General features: G+C 45.2%; 1 protein-coding gene and 1 long non-coding RNA gene across 8 annotated transcripts in view; one reads left to right on the top strand and one right to left on the bottom strand.

The window, feature by feature from the left end:
• Positions 1–15,588, bottom strand: part of LOC149525878 (uncharacterized) — a 28,688-nt gene extending 13,100 nt beyond the window's left edge. Inside the window, exon 1 of the long non-coding RNA XR_016348553.1 lies at positions 15,451–15,588. This is a non-coding gene — a long non-coding RNA (uncharacterized LOC149525878). The remainder of the gene's footprint in view (positions 1–15,450) is intronic.
• The window catches only part of ZC3H12C (zinc finger CCCH-type containing 12C), a 78,222-nt gene continuing 74,869 nt past the window's right edge, over positions 15,562–18,914 (top strand). For 5 of the 7 annotated variants that reach the window (XM_089775631.1, XM_089775632.1, XM_089775636.1 and 2 more), the window contains exon 1: positions 16,147–16,512. The gene's annotated coding sequence lies outside the window, so the exon portion shown is untranslated. Of the gene's footprint in view, positions 15,825–15,863; positions 15,948–16,146; positions 16,513–18,914 lie in introns of those variants that run through there. The other 2 variants (XM_089775634.1, XM_089775637.1) reach the window with 2 other exon arrangements.

Here is an 18,914-nt window from a genome sequence, read left to right as displayed (position 1 = left end):
ACGCACCCCAAGATCCACTTGATCCAAATCTATAAGATGATAACCTGCAAACTCAATCACGTGAAGCAAAGGCAGCAAATGAATCAGAAAGTGGCATGCACATTAAAAGACACAATTGTGCATGTGTACAGTTCAAAAGAAGAAAGAACACACTAACACTTAAGAAAACAAAATAAAATAGGACTGAAGGCACTATGCAATTGAGTGTACTGGACTATAAACAAAAGATGGCGGCCTTCCAGCTTTTGCCAGCCAAGGGGGCTTTTATACATGATGTCGCTTCTAGGATAAGTCCCATACAAGTATGAGTTTGCCAGGATTGCTTCACAACATTGCTATCTCCAACCTCACATTTTCCCCAGTTTTATAGGCAGTGAGATTATTTAATTTAATTTCATTTAATTTCATTAAATTAAAGTTTATGAAGGCACAGTTAGAATTTTACCAGTAGCAGTTGGCCAACAAAACACTACCTTAGGAGACTGATGGCAGACTTACTCATAGAAATACTAAGTTTACAAAAGCAATTATCATTTTTATCCCTTTTCCCTGGCCTCCCACCTGTCAGTAATGAACCGCTAGTGAAGGCTAAAGGTGAGGGTAAGGATAAGGGTGTGTATGTAGCCAGATGTGTATACTTTTGTCATTTTTTAATGAAAATGTCTATATTTAGAGAGAATCTTCTTTTCCCCAGGTCTGCTTTATTTATCAACGAATTTTGATAAAATTTTAAAGAGTCAGTTTTGTTCTTTTTAGGGCCCCTCACATTATGTTTAGAGAGCCTGTCACATTAAGTTTTAGATTAGTTAGTTTATACTTTAATTCAGCACTCCCTCAGACTATACTTCTGCCTGTCCACCTCTCTTTCTGCTCTTTCTTTCCCATGGAGGCTAGTGAAGTGCCAGGGTTTCAAGCCAGAAGAGCAATGAAATGGGAAAGATGAGGGCCTGGAATGGGATACAAAACTCGAGGGTGGGCTTGTAGATGTTCTGGTGACTATGCCACTCTCCCAACCCCAGACCAGGATGATTTTCAGCTATTCAGGAAATTCTGCCCATCTCTACAGGCTTTAGTCGACTTGGCACCTTCATTTGCATCAGCTACCACTCGGCTAAGGTAATACTGTCCCCAAACACTCAAACCATTGTAGGGGGTAGAACCTTTCCTCATTCCACCACTCCTAAATGCCCCTACTGCCATTTTAGCAGTCTGTGGTGAGGGAGCATGGAATTCATGGGTTCTGGCTCTTGGAATTTTGTTTCTCTTCCACAATCATGAAATATTCCATTGAGTTTTCTCTCTCCAAGAAGGCCAGCATCAGGATTTGGCCAGAGGTTCCTGCCACTCAGTGAAAATATTGGAGAGTAAATCTTAAGGAGGAACAGAGTAATATCCCACCTTCCTACACAGCACCAGATGTGAGTCTCTGTATTCAGTGGTTGTACAAATTGTAGGGTAGACACAGAGGACTGGGTAAAAGTATCTGCTCACAACCACTGGAATTCCTTAGCCTTCAAAATTCCCCATCCCTGACCAGTGAGATATCTGATGGGGAAGGGGCTGTCAGTTAGTCTTTAGCCTGCCACCTCAGGAGCAATTTCTGGCCCGAGCTGTTGAAGAGCTTAGAGCAGAGTACAGTAGCTACCATTTGTCACTGAATGCCCAAGAGAAACAGCCCCGCCCTATGCCATGAAGCTAAAGGACCGCCTGTGGGTAGCGGTGGAGCTCAGGGCCATCCTTTCCCCAATTGGAACTATAAATTGATACAGCAGTTCACACATGGTCCCCAGAAGTGAGCAGTGCAGGACAGGTTGGCACTGATGGCAGCCCTCTGGACTGGGCATGACATTCTGACAGCTACAAGCCACTCCTCCCCCCAGCACCTCCCAGCAGAGTTGCACCCCACTGAGCAGCCTGTTCCTGTCCCCCCAAGTGCCTCCCACCTGTGACTATCAGCTGTTTGACAATGTGCCAGAAGTGATGGGGGCAGGAGGAGGAGCAGGGGAAGAGAAAATGCAGGGTAAGGGCAGGCCTGGGTGATGCATGGCCCAAATGTCAGGAGTGGAAAGGACAGGACCAGGCCCTTTCAGCCACTGAGAGGCTGCTTTGCAGCCCTGTGCAGTGGTTGCCTGAGAGACCCTGGCTGGGGAGGTGACATCTGCTCCCTTCCCAGGCTGTACTGCTGGGATTCCCAGCAACCAAGCTGGGTAGGGAGCAAAAGCTGCCTCCTCCTCAGCAAGGCTCTCAGGCAACTTCCAGGTAGGAATTCAGTTCCCAGGAGGGGATGGCATTAAAAGCAACTCCCTCCTGGCTCCACACATGGGTTTCTGACCTCTAGGGAGAGCGGCACAACATGCCATTGGCGGGGGAGAGGGAGGCAGGCTCAGTGAGAAGACAAGGTGCCCCTTCACAGGTACCATGGGACAGGGAGAGCACGGTGGCCCTGGGGCTGGGCATTAGGCAGGTGAGGAAATATGAACTACCCTTTAGATCATGCCTCCTCCACACAATGAAAAAGCATTGAATATGGGGCACCCACCAGGAAGGGGGCAGAGGAGGTGTGGGAAGAGGTGGGACAGGGATGAGGCATTGGGGAAGGAGTGTGGTGGAGGGGACTAGGGTGGATTAAGTGGGGAGAGGGGTTGAACACCCCCCAGAAAATCTGGAAATTGGCATCTATGAATGGGGAGGGGAGACTACAAGTTATGGAATACAAGCTGTTGAATGTCAGGATAATTTCCTGTTTCCTACTGGGAAGTACCCTCTGCCATCCCAACAAGAAGTATTACTGCTGACTGAAGCAGGGTGCACAAGGCAAGTAAAGAGGAGGTTGCTGGACCGTAATCTGTTCTGTTTTCTTACAAACTAAAGCTTTGTTCTGTTACCCTAAGGATTTTGGAGTGCTGCTATAATAACCTGCCTTTTGCCCCCCTCGGTCTGTTCATGTAGTGGTAAACATTCCCAGAATTGCTCAGGAATACACTGAAGGACAAGGATGTAATCTTCTGATAAAGTAATTGACACAGGCAGTATTCATTCCAAAACAAAGTATCTTTTTATTAAAGTAACTAATAAATCCACTACAATATGATCTAAAAATCCTAAACAAAGCACAAAATCCCTGAGAGAAAAATCTCTTATTGCAAGATAAAGAGCACTTAAGCTACAATAACATATAGTTTAAGTGGTTCTAAGTGAAACAATTTGTTGCAAGTGAGCAGTTTGCAATAAATTGCTGACATCAGATCTTAAATTGCTTTGAAGTTTACATAAGTGAAATATAATTAAAACACACACACTGCAAGTATACACACTCACCTTGTATACTACCCTATGCTTATACTAAATTATAATTTAAAAATATTAAGCTTACTCTACAAATAAATTGCTGCTTTATTTTAAAAATTTCTGCTTCTGCTGGTTAGCTCTGTTCCATTCCAGCTTTTCTTTTTTCTCTCGGCAGCAGTTTTTCTTTGGCTTCTCTTGCTGGCTTCCCCAGCTATTGCTGCACGCCACTCTCCTTTTAAGACACAGACTCTGAAACTGTTATTGGTAGCTGACCTTTTATTCTACATTGTAGCTCTTTCTTTATATACCTTCCTATTCATAGAAGCAATTTTCTCACTAGTGCATGCTCAGTTTTAATCATTATCTCAGAATTCTGACTGACAGCTCTGATCTTTAAATTAAGTTGGAACTGGTATGTGTGGGTTCTGACCAACCTAACTATTTAGCTAACTGACCTGTCCTCCTTTACTGCACATGATAGTAGCCTCCAATCTTGCACATGCTTACTGTTGTCCTTTACCTCAGAGTTGTGATTCTGACAAGCCACACCCACACAGTTGGCTTTTTGCCAGAACTCTTTTAAAAAATCCTAAATTCTTACTACGTGTGCTTGAGGTCTGCAGTTTCCATCTGAAGGTGGAGTGATTTTTGCTTATTCAGAATACACATCAGAAATATAAAGTAGAGACTGGAGAGTTTTCTCTAGTAATAGCTCCTGATGGTTTGTTCTGAGTGGGACTGGCCTGAGGTGAACACACACTGACACACAATGCAGAGCACATTAATGATCCTCAGGCCCAGTTTCCCAAACTTGTGTAAAAGCAGACTTGCTCTCTCTTGAACACCTCATTCAGGGAAAGTAAACAGGATAGGGGGATTACACTTATTTAAAAAAACAACAACCGCTTTGTTCTATTTATATATATCAGTGGAAGAACATTCACATTTGAACAACTAGTGAATTAAGTCTCACAAAATGGTGCACATGAATTCAGCATTTTTTTCTTCCACCAGACAAAGAAGAGCATATTATATATGCCCCATTGCTCATAATAAGCTATTTTTATTGTGTTATTTTAATTTAGAGCATTATCATTTATGATTTGTACTAGAATTACCTGTCCCATTGTGACAGTAGATGTACACTCAGGTTGGCCTGGCATGGGGGGCAAAAGCAGATGTAACTGCCATCTTGCTCATGAAGGACATGCTGCTGCCATGGCCATGTCCCTGCTTCTTCGCCCTTGCGTGCCATGCACTCACACCCATCAGACAGTGCTGTGAGACCGCTTGAGTCCATCATCCAGGTGCTGGTAGGCTGGATCCTGGCCAGCCTGCCCAGACTCCCTGCACTCCTGGTGAGGTGAGGCCTCTATTACACACTTGGCCCATGGGCAACTATCCTAGCTGAACCAGTCTGAGCAGAGAGGAAAGAGAATTTCAGGGTCACAGCAATGGGGCGGGGGAGGCATTTTCAGGGCCAGGTTTGCAAGCCCAGGACAGTACTAAGGGGCTGACTCAGGTGTTTAATGGGCTGCTGGGGAGGCATGGGGTCCAGGCTTGCACCAGGGGGGCAGCTGGATTTTGGCAGCTGTTTGGGGGAAGCCTTCTAGACCCCACTTCAGTGCGAGTCTCCCCCAAACCCGCTGGCCACATGGCAAAGCAGCCCCACCTGGGTCCTGGCGCACTCAGGGTGGGTGAGACGAGCTGGGCCACAACACGGCATATGGGTCACACTGCCGGGGGAGGGGGGCGGGCCATGTGCTATTACCTGGTGGCAATTGATTTGTTTCCAGCAACTCGGTGGGAAAATGAAAGGTGCACTAAGCACCTGCGCTGCACCTTCCCCTTCCCCCTCCTCCCTGCCCGATGCCTCAGGACCTGCCAGAGGTGGGAAGTCTCACAAGAAGTCTGTTCGCTGTAACAGACAGCATGACGGATGCCTCTCTTTGTATAATAGTGTAGCTATAGATTACAGCATCATCAAGGATCAGGGCTCCAGTTGTGCTATTCACACTATAAAGAAATAACAGCATGACCTTAAATTATTAAAACTAATCTACTATATATTTGAAAGAATTTGTCTGAGAGTGAGCGAATCTGTCTGTCTGTCTGTTCAAGAAGTCCTTCTAAACAGTAAGTGCTAGGACTACCAAATTTGGTATACAGCTTCCTCTTATCATAACTTAAAGCAAGAATGCTAAATTCCCATTAATTTGGCATGTAATATCCTAGGCAGATTTGAAACATTTCAGCTTCAGTGCTTGTTCTGTGTGCACAAATACTTAGAGTAGATGCCTACATGACCTACACTGTGAGCACAGGTGGAATAGCTAAAGTTTTGAAACTCTGGCCCCAATGTGAGTACCAAATCTCTAGAAAATCAGAACTGTGCCCTATCTGTAGGCACTTATGATATTACATATCAGTAAATTGTAGTCCAAGAAATGAATAATATGTTCTTCTAGTTTAAAAATATAATTTACAATTATTTCCCCCTCCACTCCTTACTATAGTCAGTCTGGAAAGTAGGACTAAACCAATCAGTTTCACTTCCTTTTTCTTATGCATTATTGTTCGGGATTCCACACTATGGGAAAATGACCTTTTTCTGTAAAACTATTTTATGAAATGCTTAGGATGGAGCAATTCAACACTCCTGAGTCAAATATCCAGGAAAACATTGGCCTTGTAGTGTTTGAGAGGCTATTCAAAAAAGAAAAGACGGTCAGTCATTACTGACAATCTCCATTGAGGCCACAAGTTTACTACAGAAAAGTTCATGCTGAAGTCTCCTGATACTTTAAGTAGTTTCAAAATTAATTCTATTCTATTATTCTCTGCTACTTTGAAAATTACCAATAATCTTTTCCAGCATTGCAGTTGCTTTTAACTGACTCATCCATTGTTCAGTCTCTGGAACAGATTTCCAAAATAAAGCAATAGTGTAGCAAGATTCATTGTCAGAGAATATTTAATTTTTTAAAAAATTCCTGCTTTCACTGAATTGCTTTAAAACTGACACTTATATTTGATTTTGCACACCATTTCCAAACTTTTTAAAACATCATTGCCATTGTGTCTGAGGCTAAGGAAGCAAGCAGTCTTTGATCATAAAAGTCTGAGTCTCTTCTAATACTGCTGACCAAATGAATAAGTTAGAGAGTAAACTATCCTCTTTCCCCTTGAGATGGACCCTTCAAGACTTGGCTGATGCATATTGGTGGGGAAGTATATTGAGAAGCTTGCAAGGACAAACCACATGTTGGACTTACTCAGTAGATAAATTCAGGTCTCCGATTTACACTGCCATCAGTCACTAAATTCACTTAAAACCCAAGCAACTGGTAGATTTTTGGCAACAAGTCTGACAAGTGAAGTAAGCAGTAATGTCAGGTACAAATAATGGCACTTAATGCTCTTTTAAAAAAGCAAAATAAGCAGCACATTTAAATATTCTTTAGTGTGAACAGAAAATAAGCTATCTCAAATACAGTTAGGATCCTGCATTATGTGGCTGTGCCTGTTCTGGGATTGCTTCTCATAAAGAGTGCATATCCTGCAGTTGGGGCGGGTCCAGGTTTGTCTGCCCCCCCTGTGCTCCCCAAACAGAGTAAGGAATGCAGTGAACTGTGCACTTTCCCCTCACTCCCTGAAGAAGGGGAACAGACAGCAAAGTTCCCATATGAATTGGGGGGAGGAAGAAGTTTCAGCACCCTCACCCTCTAGGCACTATTGCAATATAAGAAAGCAGTAAAATAACAGCATTGTGCTTCAGAGTTGCTACATTTTTTCAGAACTACTCAAAATCCTCCTGTTATATATTCATTGACTAATGTCCAAACCCAATCCTGTACATTGTTTTGTTTGTAATATTATCTCTGCCTATACCACTACTTCCTGTGTAGTGCTTTGTGGTTCTAGATAAATGATTAATAAAACCATGATAGCTATAAATTTCCATAAGTGGTGAAACTATTCAGAAACAATATTGACTAAGAAAGGTCAGACTGAAAAGGAAAAAACAGAAAAGTCCCGTAGAACATGCCAATGTCCAACTTTGGTGGAAAAATACTGCTTGTAGACTGACAACAATTCAAGAGTAAAGCCTACTAATGCTGTTTTTTTTAAACCAGAGTGGTACTCTTTTGTATTCATTTACCAAGGCTCTGCGCCTGCAGAGATTTCCATGCAGGAAAACCCCTGCAACCACCCAGAGATCATTACTAGACTGGGACCTAACATGAGCCAAGTTCTTCACTGTGGACAAAAGAATAAGTCAAAGGCATACAGGGAAATAAGAACGAAGGCTCAAACAAGACTATTTATATGTTCATTCAATTGATCATGCAGCAAGTAATTCAAGGACAGAAAATATTTTCAACCCGTTAGGGACCATTGGCTCATTCTCTATTGCTGCCACTTCTGCAGAATCTGTATGGACTACTCTACTAAGGCTAGGATTTTTAGAGGAGCCTAAGAAAATTAGGTATCCAAATCTCATTGGATCTGGGTGCCTTTAAAAATCTCAGACTGGCTTTTGTTTGGCTTCTCTAATGCTACCCTGCTAGTGGCTCCAAATTCTGAGGAAAGTTCTCATTTCTTCTCCCTCTTTCACAAAGCAGTGGATCCTACTAGAGACAGCTAAGCTAATTCTCCTGCATTCCATGTGCTTTTACAGGCCTCTAATTCCTTATTTACAGTGAATTAGCTCAAAAATAGTTGGAAAACAAAATAAAGCCAGGATCATGTGACCAACCAGTTCTGTAGAGGGCAAAAGGGGTACAAGGGCAACAGAAACCTCTGAAATATAGACTTCATCATAATTAACTTTTCCTCTAATATCTTATCCATCATATGTATATGGCTCTGATAATTAAGACTGCAGCACTTATGGAACACGCCATAAGAGGGAAAAATCATTTAACCATGATATTGATTGGAAATAGAGTGTGATCCCTCTCTCATCTTAATATGTTACATAGTCTGCCATATTTTGCTGGCAAGACAAAAAAGATTTTCTCAGGACAACAGAGAACTCACATTCCTACAGGTAGTAGCATAGCTCCCATTGTGGACAAAATTTACAAGGTTAGCGTAATCTCTGCTGGAAGTCTGACTATTTCTTCATAGTTTTTAATACTAGAATATCTGTCAGTGACAACTACATTAATATATTTAAGACTATGAGTGACAGTAATCTACTATACATTTTAGAGAGTTTGTCTGTTTGATAGAGAACTCCTCGTACATGGTAAGAGCTCAGACCACCAATTTTGGTATAAAGTTTCCTCTTATAACTTAAAGCAATATCGGTACTTGGCTGTGCCAGGAAAATGGGATGTGCCCGTATTGGGATTGCTTCTCATAAAACCAAATAGAAGAGAGCCAGAATCACCAAATCGAGTACAGGTTGAACCTCTCTAGTCTGGACCTGACCAGTTCCAAACCAGAGAATTTTCCAAACCAGGGGACGTCAATACAGGCAGTCCCCGGGTTACGTACAAGATAGGGACTGTAGGTTTGTTCTTAAGTTGAATCTGTATGTAAGTCAGAACTGGCGTCCAGATTCAGCCGCTGCTGAAACTGACCGCCAGTTCTGACTTACATACAGATTCAACTTAAGAACCCCAAGCTTCCCCAAGTCAGCTGCTGCTGAAACTGATCAGCGGCTGATTCCAGGAAGCCTGGGGCAGAGCAACTCTGCCTCGGGCTTCCTGTAGTCAGCGCTGGTCAGTTTCAGCAGCGGCTGACTTGGGGACGCCTCGGGCAGAGCAGCTGGGGTGCTGCTGGGTTGCTCCAGTAGCGCCGCTCCCCGGCGCTACTGGACCAACCCAGCAGCACCCCAGCTGCTCTGCCCCAGGCGTCCTGATTCAGCCACTGCTGAAACTGACCAGCAGCGGCTGAATCAGGACCTGGGGCAGAGCAGCTGGGGTGCTGCCGGGTTGGTCCAGTAGTGCCCAGAGCGGCGCTGTGGGACCAACCGGCAGCGCCCCAGCTGCTCTGCCCCAGGGTCCAAAACAAAAGCCTGGTCTGCTGGGGGGGGGGGGCACACTAGCTGCGCCCCCCCTCCCCCAGCAGACCAGGGACACGGGGAGCAGAGCCGCAGCAAAGTCTCTGGCAAAGTCTCAGAGGCGCGGGACCACGCCGCTGCTGCGGCTTCAGTTCTGGTGCCTGTGGTCTGCTGGGGACGGTCCCCAGCAGACCACAGGCACTGGGACTGAAGCGGCAGCAGCGGCGGTTCCCCGCGCTTCTGAGGCTTTGCTCTGGCAAAGCCTCAGAAGCGCGGGAACCCGCCCGGTGCCCCTGGTCTGCTGGAGACGGTCTCCAGCAGATCAGGGGCACCGGAGCAGCTTACGAATGGGGCTTTCTCGCCCCGGAGCTCGCAGGTAGCAATCCGCCACCTCGACCTCCGGGGCGAGAAAGCCCTGTTCGTAAGTGCGGATCCGACATAAGTCGGATCCGCGTAAGTCAGGGACTGCCTGTATTGTCTAGCAGCATAACCAGCACTTTCACTGCTTAGTGGGCAGTTAGAGGACATTTAGGGATAAATTAGAACTAAATAACAAAGAACACAGAGTTAGGACTGGTGTCAGAAACAAATTTTATGGGACCATGGGAAACTTGGCCACACTCATGAAAAGTGGACATCTGGCTAATAAAAATCACTCCAGACCACAGATGTTTCTGGACCAGAGAGTTTTGGATTAAAGAGGTTCAAACTGTACAGTCCTCAAAATTGATACAACTGAGCAAATGTTGAAAGAGACTGAACTAAGATGAGCCAGAAAAATAGAATGAACCTGGAATAGGATTGTTTCTCAATAAACCTTACAAAAAAGAGATTAAATGGAGAAATGTGGAGTAGTGCTCTGTTTTGGCACAGCTAAATCAATGCTGAAGGTTTGAAAACTGGAAGACAATGTTACTGCAAACCAAACTGACTATAGATCTTTTTTGTTAACATATAGTGAATGATAAAAGTTTATAGCAAGTCTGGGAAAATTTTTTTGGGTCAGGACTGATGACCCACAGAAAAATCAATCAGGGATCGTACACAAGTGAAAAGCAAAAAAACCCCAAACAAAACAAAATACCCTCACTGACATGGCCCCAGACTAAGAAGGAGAAAGACACTCCCCACATTCCCCTCACACACCAGAGCCTAGGAGGGCCCAGTCTAGTAGATTTTGTGTGCTCCAGCGGTGCAGTGGGGTTGGGGGTAGCTGGAGCACCAGTGTGGGCTCCCCAATGCTAGTGGGGGGCCCAGTCTTGGAGGCCAGATCCAGGCAAGCCAGGGGCTGCATCTGGCCCCAGGGCTTAGGTTCCCAAACCCAGATTTAGAGGGATGAAGGAAAAAATATACTTGATATAATTCCCATTTTAAAATTATTTACTATAAAAAAATTAATGGAAGAATTATAATAATCCCTTTTTAAAGAAATCCAAAATAAAAAATTAACTTCATAAATATAACATTTTTGAAAAATATAATCATTTAAATAAAGCACGTACATTTTCCTTTTATTTAAAAAGAAGTTAAGGATGTGAGCAACGCTGGCTAAATCTGCTAATTTATACCATATTTTGCACATGCTCAGTCTAGTGGTGAGCTGTGATCTCAAAATTAAAGATGCATTCATACGATCTGACAGCCTTCCTGGCATTAAGCCACAACTATCAACATTCAGGAGCAGACACAGTAGGATGGTGAAAAGGAACTGACTACTTTGTTGCCACAAAGCAAAAAGAAGGTAGGAGGAATAGTTGTTTAGTAATTAGGCCATGGGACTGAACTCAGGATTTCTGGGCTCTGTTTCCAGCTCTGTGTCTGATATACTTTGTGATATTTGGCAAAATGCTTAAGGCATCAAGAGCTCATTTCCCCATCTATACAAATAGGTACAACGCTATTCACCTTCATCACAGGAGTATGTGAGGCTTAATTAACACAGGAGTATGTGAGGCTTAATTAACACAGGAGTATGTGAGGCTTAATTAACACATGCAAAGCACTTGGAGATCCTCAAAAGAAAACATCATTAAACGTCATAACATTTGGAAGACACCAGGGCAAGAGTTCTCAGCTTTCTTCTTTCTGAGCCTTCCCTTCCCCCAAATTCCATGGCACATCTGTGCCATCACAACTGTTTTTCTGCATATCCAGTAGATTAAAAGCCAGGATTGGCTTTAGGATGTAGCAAGCAGGGCAATTGCCAGGGCCCCACACCACAGGGCTTCTGCTTCACCTTTGGGTTTTGGATCTTGAGCTTCACTTTCAGCTTAACTTGTTCATGGCCTCCCAAGGCACCCTAACTTTTGATTAAGAACTTCTACTTTAGAGAATGCTAGAAGAAACTTATTGATGGCAAATAATTTTGTAAGGTCAAAGTTGATGCAAAGTACTAATCCAATCACCTTGGCTGAAGAGACTAACCATCTAGTCCAGGGGCAGGCAAAATATGGCCTGTGGGCCAAATATAACCCACCAATCCCCCAGATCCAGCCCAGGGGACCATCAGCCTCATTCCCTGCCTGCTCCCCTCCCGACCTTGTTCAGAGCAGTTCTCTGAAGGTTGCAAGCCCAGCAATAGGCAGGAGAGGCTTTACATGCTGCCCCCAGCCCTAGCACAATCTTGCAGCTCCTATTGGTTGGTTTCTGGCCAATGGCAGTTGCCTGTTTGCAGGACAGGCACCATGTGAATTATTCCTCCATCTTCAGACTCACAGCATTCAGAGCCGCACATGGCTCCCACAGCTGCTGTAGGGGCATGGAAGGCAGGGACCTTGGCTGAGGAACCTGCGAGGCTGCTGGCCGGAAGCTGCCCAGGTAAACACCTCCCAGCCCCAACCCTCTGACCCCCTCCTGCACTCCTATCCCCTCTGAGACCCTGCATTCCAATCTCCTGCACCCCTCATGCAGGTCACAACCCCCTTTCAGACCTTGCACCTCAATCTCCAGTTACAACCCAGATCCCCGCATTCCCGCCCCAGGTCACAACCCCTCCCAGGCCCTACACTCCCTCCTGCATCCCTCCCCCAAGTCAGAATCCTCTGCTGCACCCATATCCCCTCCAGGACCCTGGATCTCTTTCTGCACCCCAGTCTCCTGCTCAAGGCCACAATCCTCTCCTTTACCCAAACTCCCTCCCAAATCCCACACCCTCTTCTGCAGCCCAATCCCTTACCCCAAGCTCCCTTCTGCACCCAACCTCCATCACAGACACCAAACCTCCTCCATTAATATCATGGAAGAAGGCTTGATCACTTACCAAACTCTTGGAGTGGCCTCGATCAAAAATTATTGCCCACCCCAATCTAGTCCAAACTAGCTAAGAATATTAATTGGGAACAATTTCCACTTTGTTTTCAGTAAGTTTTAGCACTTTGCCTCATCCAACAAGCAAATATTTCTAAGAAGCTTTTTTATTTATTACAAGAGGGAAGGTCCTTTCTTGGACTGAGAACTGGTTAAAAGACAGGAAACAAAAGGTAGGAATAAATGGTAAATTTTCAGAATGGAGAGGGATAACTAGTGGTGTCCCCCAAGGGTCAGTCCTGGGACCAGTCCTTTTCAACTTATTCATAAATGATCTGGAGAAAGGGGTAAGCAGTGAGGTGGTAAAGTTTGCGGATGATACCAAACTGTTTAGGATAGTCAAGACAGAAGCAGACTGTGAGGGACTCCAAAAAGATCGCACCAAACTGAGTGTTTGGGCAACAAAATGGCAAGTGAAATTTAATGTGGATAAGTGTAAAGTAATGCACATCGGGAAAAATAACCCCAACTATATGTACAGTATGATGGAGGCTAATTTGGCTATGATAAATCAGGAAAGAGATCTTGGAGTTATCGTGGATAGTTCTCTGAAAACTTCCACACAATGTGCAGCAGTGGTCAAAAAGGCAAATAGGATGCTAGGAATTATTAAGAAAGGGATAGAAAATAAGACACAGAATATCTTACTGCCCCTGTATAAAACTATGGTATGCCCACATCTTGAATACTATGTACAGATGTGGTCTCCTCACCTCAAAAAAGATATTTTGGCCTTGGAAAGGGTTCAGAAAAGGGAAACTAAAATGATTAGGGGTTTGGAATGGGTCCCATATGAGGAGAGGTTAAAGCGACTGGGACTTTTCAGTTTGGAAAAGAGGAGACTGAGGAGGGATATGATAGAGGTATATAAAATCATGAGTGGTGTGGAGAGGGCGAATAAAGAAAAGTTATTTATTAGTTCCCATAATAGAAGAACTAGAGGACACCAAATGAAATTAACGGGTAGCAGGTTTAAAACTACTGTAATAAAAGAAAGTTCTTCTTCACACAGCGGCTGTGTCTAGACTGCATCCCTTTTCCGTAAAAGGGATGCAAATTAAACACATCGTAATTGCAAATGAAGTGGGGATTTAAATCGTCCCCACTTCATTTGCATAAACATGGCTGCCGCTTTTTTTCCGGCTCAGAGCTTTGCCGGAAAAAAGCGACAGTCTAAACGGGGATCTTTCGGAAAATAAAGCCTTTTCCAAAAGATCCCTTATTTCTCTTAAAATAAGGAATAAGGGATCTTTCAGAAAAGGCTTTATTTTCCGAAAGATCCCCGTCTAGACTGGCGCTTTTTTCTGGCAAAACTCCGAGCCGGAAAAAAGCGGCAGCCATGTTTATGCAAATGAAGCAGGGGGGATTTAAATCCCCTCTTCATTTGCAATTGCGATGTGTCTAATTTGCATCCCTTTTACGGAAAAGGGATGCAGTCTAGACACAGCCAGCGTGTAGTCAACCTGTGGAACTCCTTGCCAGAGGAGGCTGAGAGGGCTAGGACTATAACAGAGTTTAAAGAGAAGCTAGATAATTTCATGGAGGTTAGCTCCATAAAAGGCTATTAGCCAGGGGATAGAAATGGTGTCCCTGGCCTCTGTTTGTCAGAGGCTGGAGAAGGATGGCAGGAGACAAATCGCTTGATCATTGTCTTCAGTCCACTCTCTCTGGGGCACCTGGTGCTGGCCACTGTCGGCAGACAGGCTACTGTACTAGATGGACCTTTGGTCTGACCCAGTACGGCCATTCTTATGTTCTTAAGTCAGCTGTTCATGTGGCTTTGGTGCTTCATAGCCCACCTATCACCCTAAAATATGAATTTTTGAAATTATTCCTGTATTGTTGTCCTTTGAACTAGCTCCTTTCCATAGTTAATTGGTCAGCATCAAAGTTTTCAATTAAACTATTTTGATTTTTCTGGGTAAAAATCATTTCACAAGAAAGGCAAATATAATACTAGTGCTTGAAGTAATATGGACAGATGCACCATACTGTGCATTAATATACATCAATGACACCATCAAAATAAACGGAGTCCCAGATGAGTATTGGTACTTAACATGTGGATCAATACACTCCCAATGATAAAATATCTCCTTATTTCTTTAATTTTTGATAGCTGAGAGTTAACTGTTGACCAGTGTTGGAAGTCAGTTGCAACTAGAAGAAAGTAAATGAAAGGAAATCCTATATCCCATCTATCACATGAAAAACTATGGTCCGTCCTGCATGGTCTTGGCAATATGTTAAGGCTCCGCAGTTTAAAAAGTGGTTCAGTAGTGCAATATTCATCCTGCCAATCCATTTTGACTGTTGTACTGGTGTTATTGACACTGGCACTACAGTAGCTTTCTCATGGGTTTAACAACTGTTTTCAATACTGTATTAATGAGATTTGCTCAGAGCTGGCATTAGAACCTGTGGTGGCAGCGGCTGGATTTTTTTTGTTAAAATGTCCCAGTACAAACAAGTCTGATTTAGCAGTTGTGCTTCATCTGTGTTACAAGTCTCAAGTGTCTGGACACTGTATGGTAATCACACACTAGGTTTTCACGATGAAAATTTTCTGGCTCTTTCCTATAAACCAGGGCTCCAGCAATTACCAGTACCAATGTCATTATTCAGGCATCAAACAAGCATTTACAGTTATGCTTATTTTGCTGCTAAATGGGTAAATGTAGTTCCCTCACTCCCATGACCACCCCTAAGCTCAACCTCTCTTCTTTTGCAGATTTTTAACATAGATTGCTGCTAGTTAACTTGTGTAGATTAGATTTCAGCAGACAGCCCGTTGTCTCTCTCATTAGGCCAAAGAGCTCCAGGGCAGGACAGGGGTGCAGTACCTCTCTAGGACGATCCCTGGAGGCTCCTCCTGGTTTCCGATTTCAATGTTTAGTGATCTCCAGCAGCAGGTGCTGATTTCCAACCCAGCCTCCCTCCAGGAGGAGGCGGCGGCGACTTGCTTGGTGTTGCCAGAGGAAAGGAGCCTTGAGCACAGGCTTCCTCCTAGCAGCGCTTCTGTCTCGCAAGCAGCCCTTGCAATAACTAGGGGAGGAGGAGGTGAAATGCAGCAGCCCCAGCGATGCTAACGGAGAAGCAGGCAATTCCCCCCCGGGTTAAGCGGAGTCGACTCCCCCAGCCAGCATCACAGTGAGCCGAGCCAAGGGGCCCGGAGGCGACGGTTCAGAACATGCTGCTGCAAGGAGCCTGCCCGAAGGTTGTGGAGCAAGATTCGTTCCGTTGGGCAGCGGTGGGGCGGAGCTGGGGGGATCTCCACAGCCCCCGGGGCAGAGACCCCAGTAACAGGAGCAGGCGGCGACCGCAGAGGGGTGGGGCCAGGGTAGGAGCCGGGGGAGCGTGTAGCCCGGCCAGGGACTGGAGGGGGCGCGGGCGGAGGGTGTAGGCAGGCCGGGGGCTCAGGGTTCAGCCAGAGCGAGGCAGGGCGGGCGTGGGGCGGCCAGGCTGCTGGGGGCACCGGGCCAGGGAGCGTAGGGAAGTGGGGGCGTGGCAGCGGAGCTGCACCGTGCAGGAAGCAGCGGGTGGAGCTAGGTCCGGGCGGGGGGACAGGGGCAGGTGGGGGGGGGCGTAGCCAGGACGGGGAGGGGAGCTGGGCCGTGGTAACGGCGCAGTGTGGGCGCCTCCCCGGGGTGTCCCGTGGCCATGACGGCCGCCGGACAGTTTCCGCTCCGCGAGGCGGGGTTTGGAGGCAGCGGGCCCCGGCCGGGCCGGCGTGCGAGTAAAGGTGGCCCCGGGGCTGCTGCCCGTTTTGTTTCCAGGCCTTGGCTGCCGGTGGCTCCTCGATGTCGCGTTGGTGAGATCCCCGGGCAGGAGGAGGCCGCGGCGCGCCGAGCGGCCGGGCGGCTGCCGCGGTGAGGCGAGGTGGACGCGCAGTGGTTTCTGGCGAGGTAAGAGGCACCCCGCTTCCGCCCGGTACCAACCCCAGGAGCAGCTCCCCGGCCCCTCTCTGCCCCCAGCGCCCTGCTCCAATAAATCCCTTTCCCCCTCCATGCCTCTTTCACTCCAGCCAGCTGCTCCAAAGCAAGGTGGATGAGGTAATATCTTTTATTGGATCCGTTTCTGTTGGTAAGAGAGACCGCTTTCGAGTTGCACAGAATCCTTCAGAAACTGGTCCAGTAAAAGATATTACCTCACCGACCTTGTCTTCAATATCCCAGAGCCACAGGGCTACAACACCCAAATTCCCCAAACAAGCCGCCTCCAGAGGTGTCCCAAATCCAACCTTCTTGCCCCGAAATAACAGTTTTTAGCTTTAGTCTGGCACTTGTTAGCTATCTGGAAGTCTCTACTTCTGCCCATATTTATGAAGCTCGGGTGTATAATCCGAGGGCTGGGTGGTGGTCTTGAATCAAGGGTTATGCTTCAGATTTGGAACTACTCAGAGACCATAACACTTGTGCTGTTTCAAGGACACAGCCCTACGGATTGGGGAATAGGTCATCTGTGATGAGACAACTGTTCCTCTATTATGTTGATTTCTGAAAGACTTCCTCCATTTTCCTGTCCATTTTCCTTTTCCTTACTTGTGACATGTGAAGCCTTGTGATTCACTTGCATTCATAATGGTGTTTGATCGGTTCCTTTCAGGTAGTCAGTTTAAACTTCATTTTCTTAGGTATAATATTGTGGAAATATTTGTTTAGAATCAAGAGCAGTTGACTTTGTGTAACCAATAATTAATCTTTACTGTTTGGATAATTCTTTCAAACTATTTCTATAACTATGTGTTCAGAGTTCATAGAACCACTTATATTAAAAAGGCAAGTTCAACTTAAAATATAGCCAATTTAAGGAGGAGTTTAAAAGTAGTTGTGTGCAGCAATTGTTCTAGAATTCCCCTGTTGTGGTTTTTGTGGTTTTAAAAACACTTCTTAGTATTTAACAGATTAATTAATTTCCCACACTGCCAGATGAAAGAGCCACAAATAGGGAAAATAAGGAAACTTGTTATGCCAAAAAAAAATCTTTTCAGTTCTAGTTATGTATAATTAGTTGAAAATTTCTTAGACCCAAGCCTGAGATTATTTTAGAAAGTTGTTTGTCTTTAGTTTAAAAAGTTTTTGTCCTTTTCTGTTGTCTTAATTTAGACTTAATTTTACAAACACCTGTTAGAAAAACTATGCATATGCGGCAACATTTGTAGGCTTTATGTTCTAGATTGTAATCTCTTTGGGGTGGGGTCCTGTTTCATGCTAAGTTTTACAACACTTAGCACTATGGAGCTCAAATTCTCTTTGGGGCCTTTGAGCACCTCTGTACAAATAATTGTGGGATAGTCCAAGAATATTTGGTCAAGATCACTCCTGATTATTAGTTTCAGGGGGGAAAAGCTCCACCGCTCTGAGTAGTTGCTTAGGTTTTACTTGCTAGCAAAGGTCACTAATGCCAATGTTGACCATGTATACTAAAAATGAGTATTTAGAAGTTTAACAGGCTTCTGAGCTACAAAGAAACTAAACCATTCATGTACCAAAGGTTTTTCAAGGTAACCTGTTGCTCCCTTTCAATATATCTGTTTATTGCTTCCTGGCAGGTATAAATCCATTCAGTTTACTGGAACATGTACTTATTTAGTGTCTTTACTGCACTAGAAGAGCACGTTTATTAGATGTGCTTGATGAAGTCTTCGTTGAAGTGGATAGTAGTGAATGGATATTGAAAGCAATGCTTTTGTATTACCAGCTTGCTGTGTCAATGTTCAGTAACTTGACAGCAGCTTTAGTAATATAAGATAAAACAAGGGATATAAAAAACTTCTGAAAATATTGACTGTGGGCTATAACTGATTAAAATTTAAATCGATTACATGGTTAAACCATCTCTGAGGGACTGGGGCCCCATGGGCTGCCAGGTTCCTCGCTGTGTTGGAACCTAGCTCCCACAGGCTTTGGTCTGTGCCGGCTCCAGGCTCTTCTGACCTCTGGACCCCGTGGGCTTCCAGCTTCGCCAGTGGCCGGTCCTTGCAGGCTACTGGCTGTGCCATCCTCTGATCCCATGGGCTCCCAGCTGCCAGTGAGGAGCCGGCTACCCATAGATCCTACCACTTGCCTCAGTACCCCACTGTGATCCTTAGTCTAGCCTAAGGACAAGCAAGATGCGGCCCATGGCCCATCCCGCTGGCTTGATAAAGCCTTGGCTGGAATGATTTAATTGGGATTGGTCCTGCTTTTAGCAGGGGGTTGAATGCGATGACCTCCTGAGGTCTCTTCCAATACTATGATTCTATGGTTCTGTGACCCTCAGGCACAGAGTAGCCCTATGCCACAGTGGCTGGCTGCTCCCCCTCATA

This window comes from Pelodiscus sinensis, chromosome 1 (genome assembly GCF_052426305.1).
Source record: "Pelodiscus sinensis isolate ZL-2025 chromosome 1, ASM5242630v1, whole genome shotgun sequence".
In the NCBI taxonomy this organism is placed as follows: domain Eukaryota; kingdom Metazoa; phylum Chordata; order Testudines; family Trionychidae; genus Pelodiscus; species Pelodiscus sinensis.
This window is presented reverse-complemented; position numbering and strand designations above follow the sequence as displayed.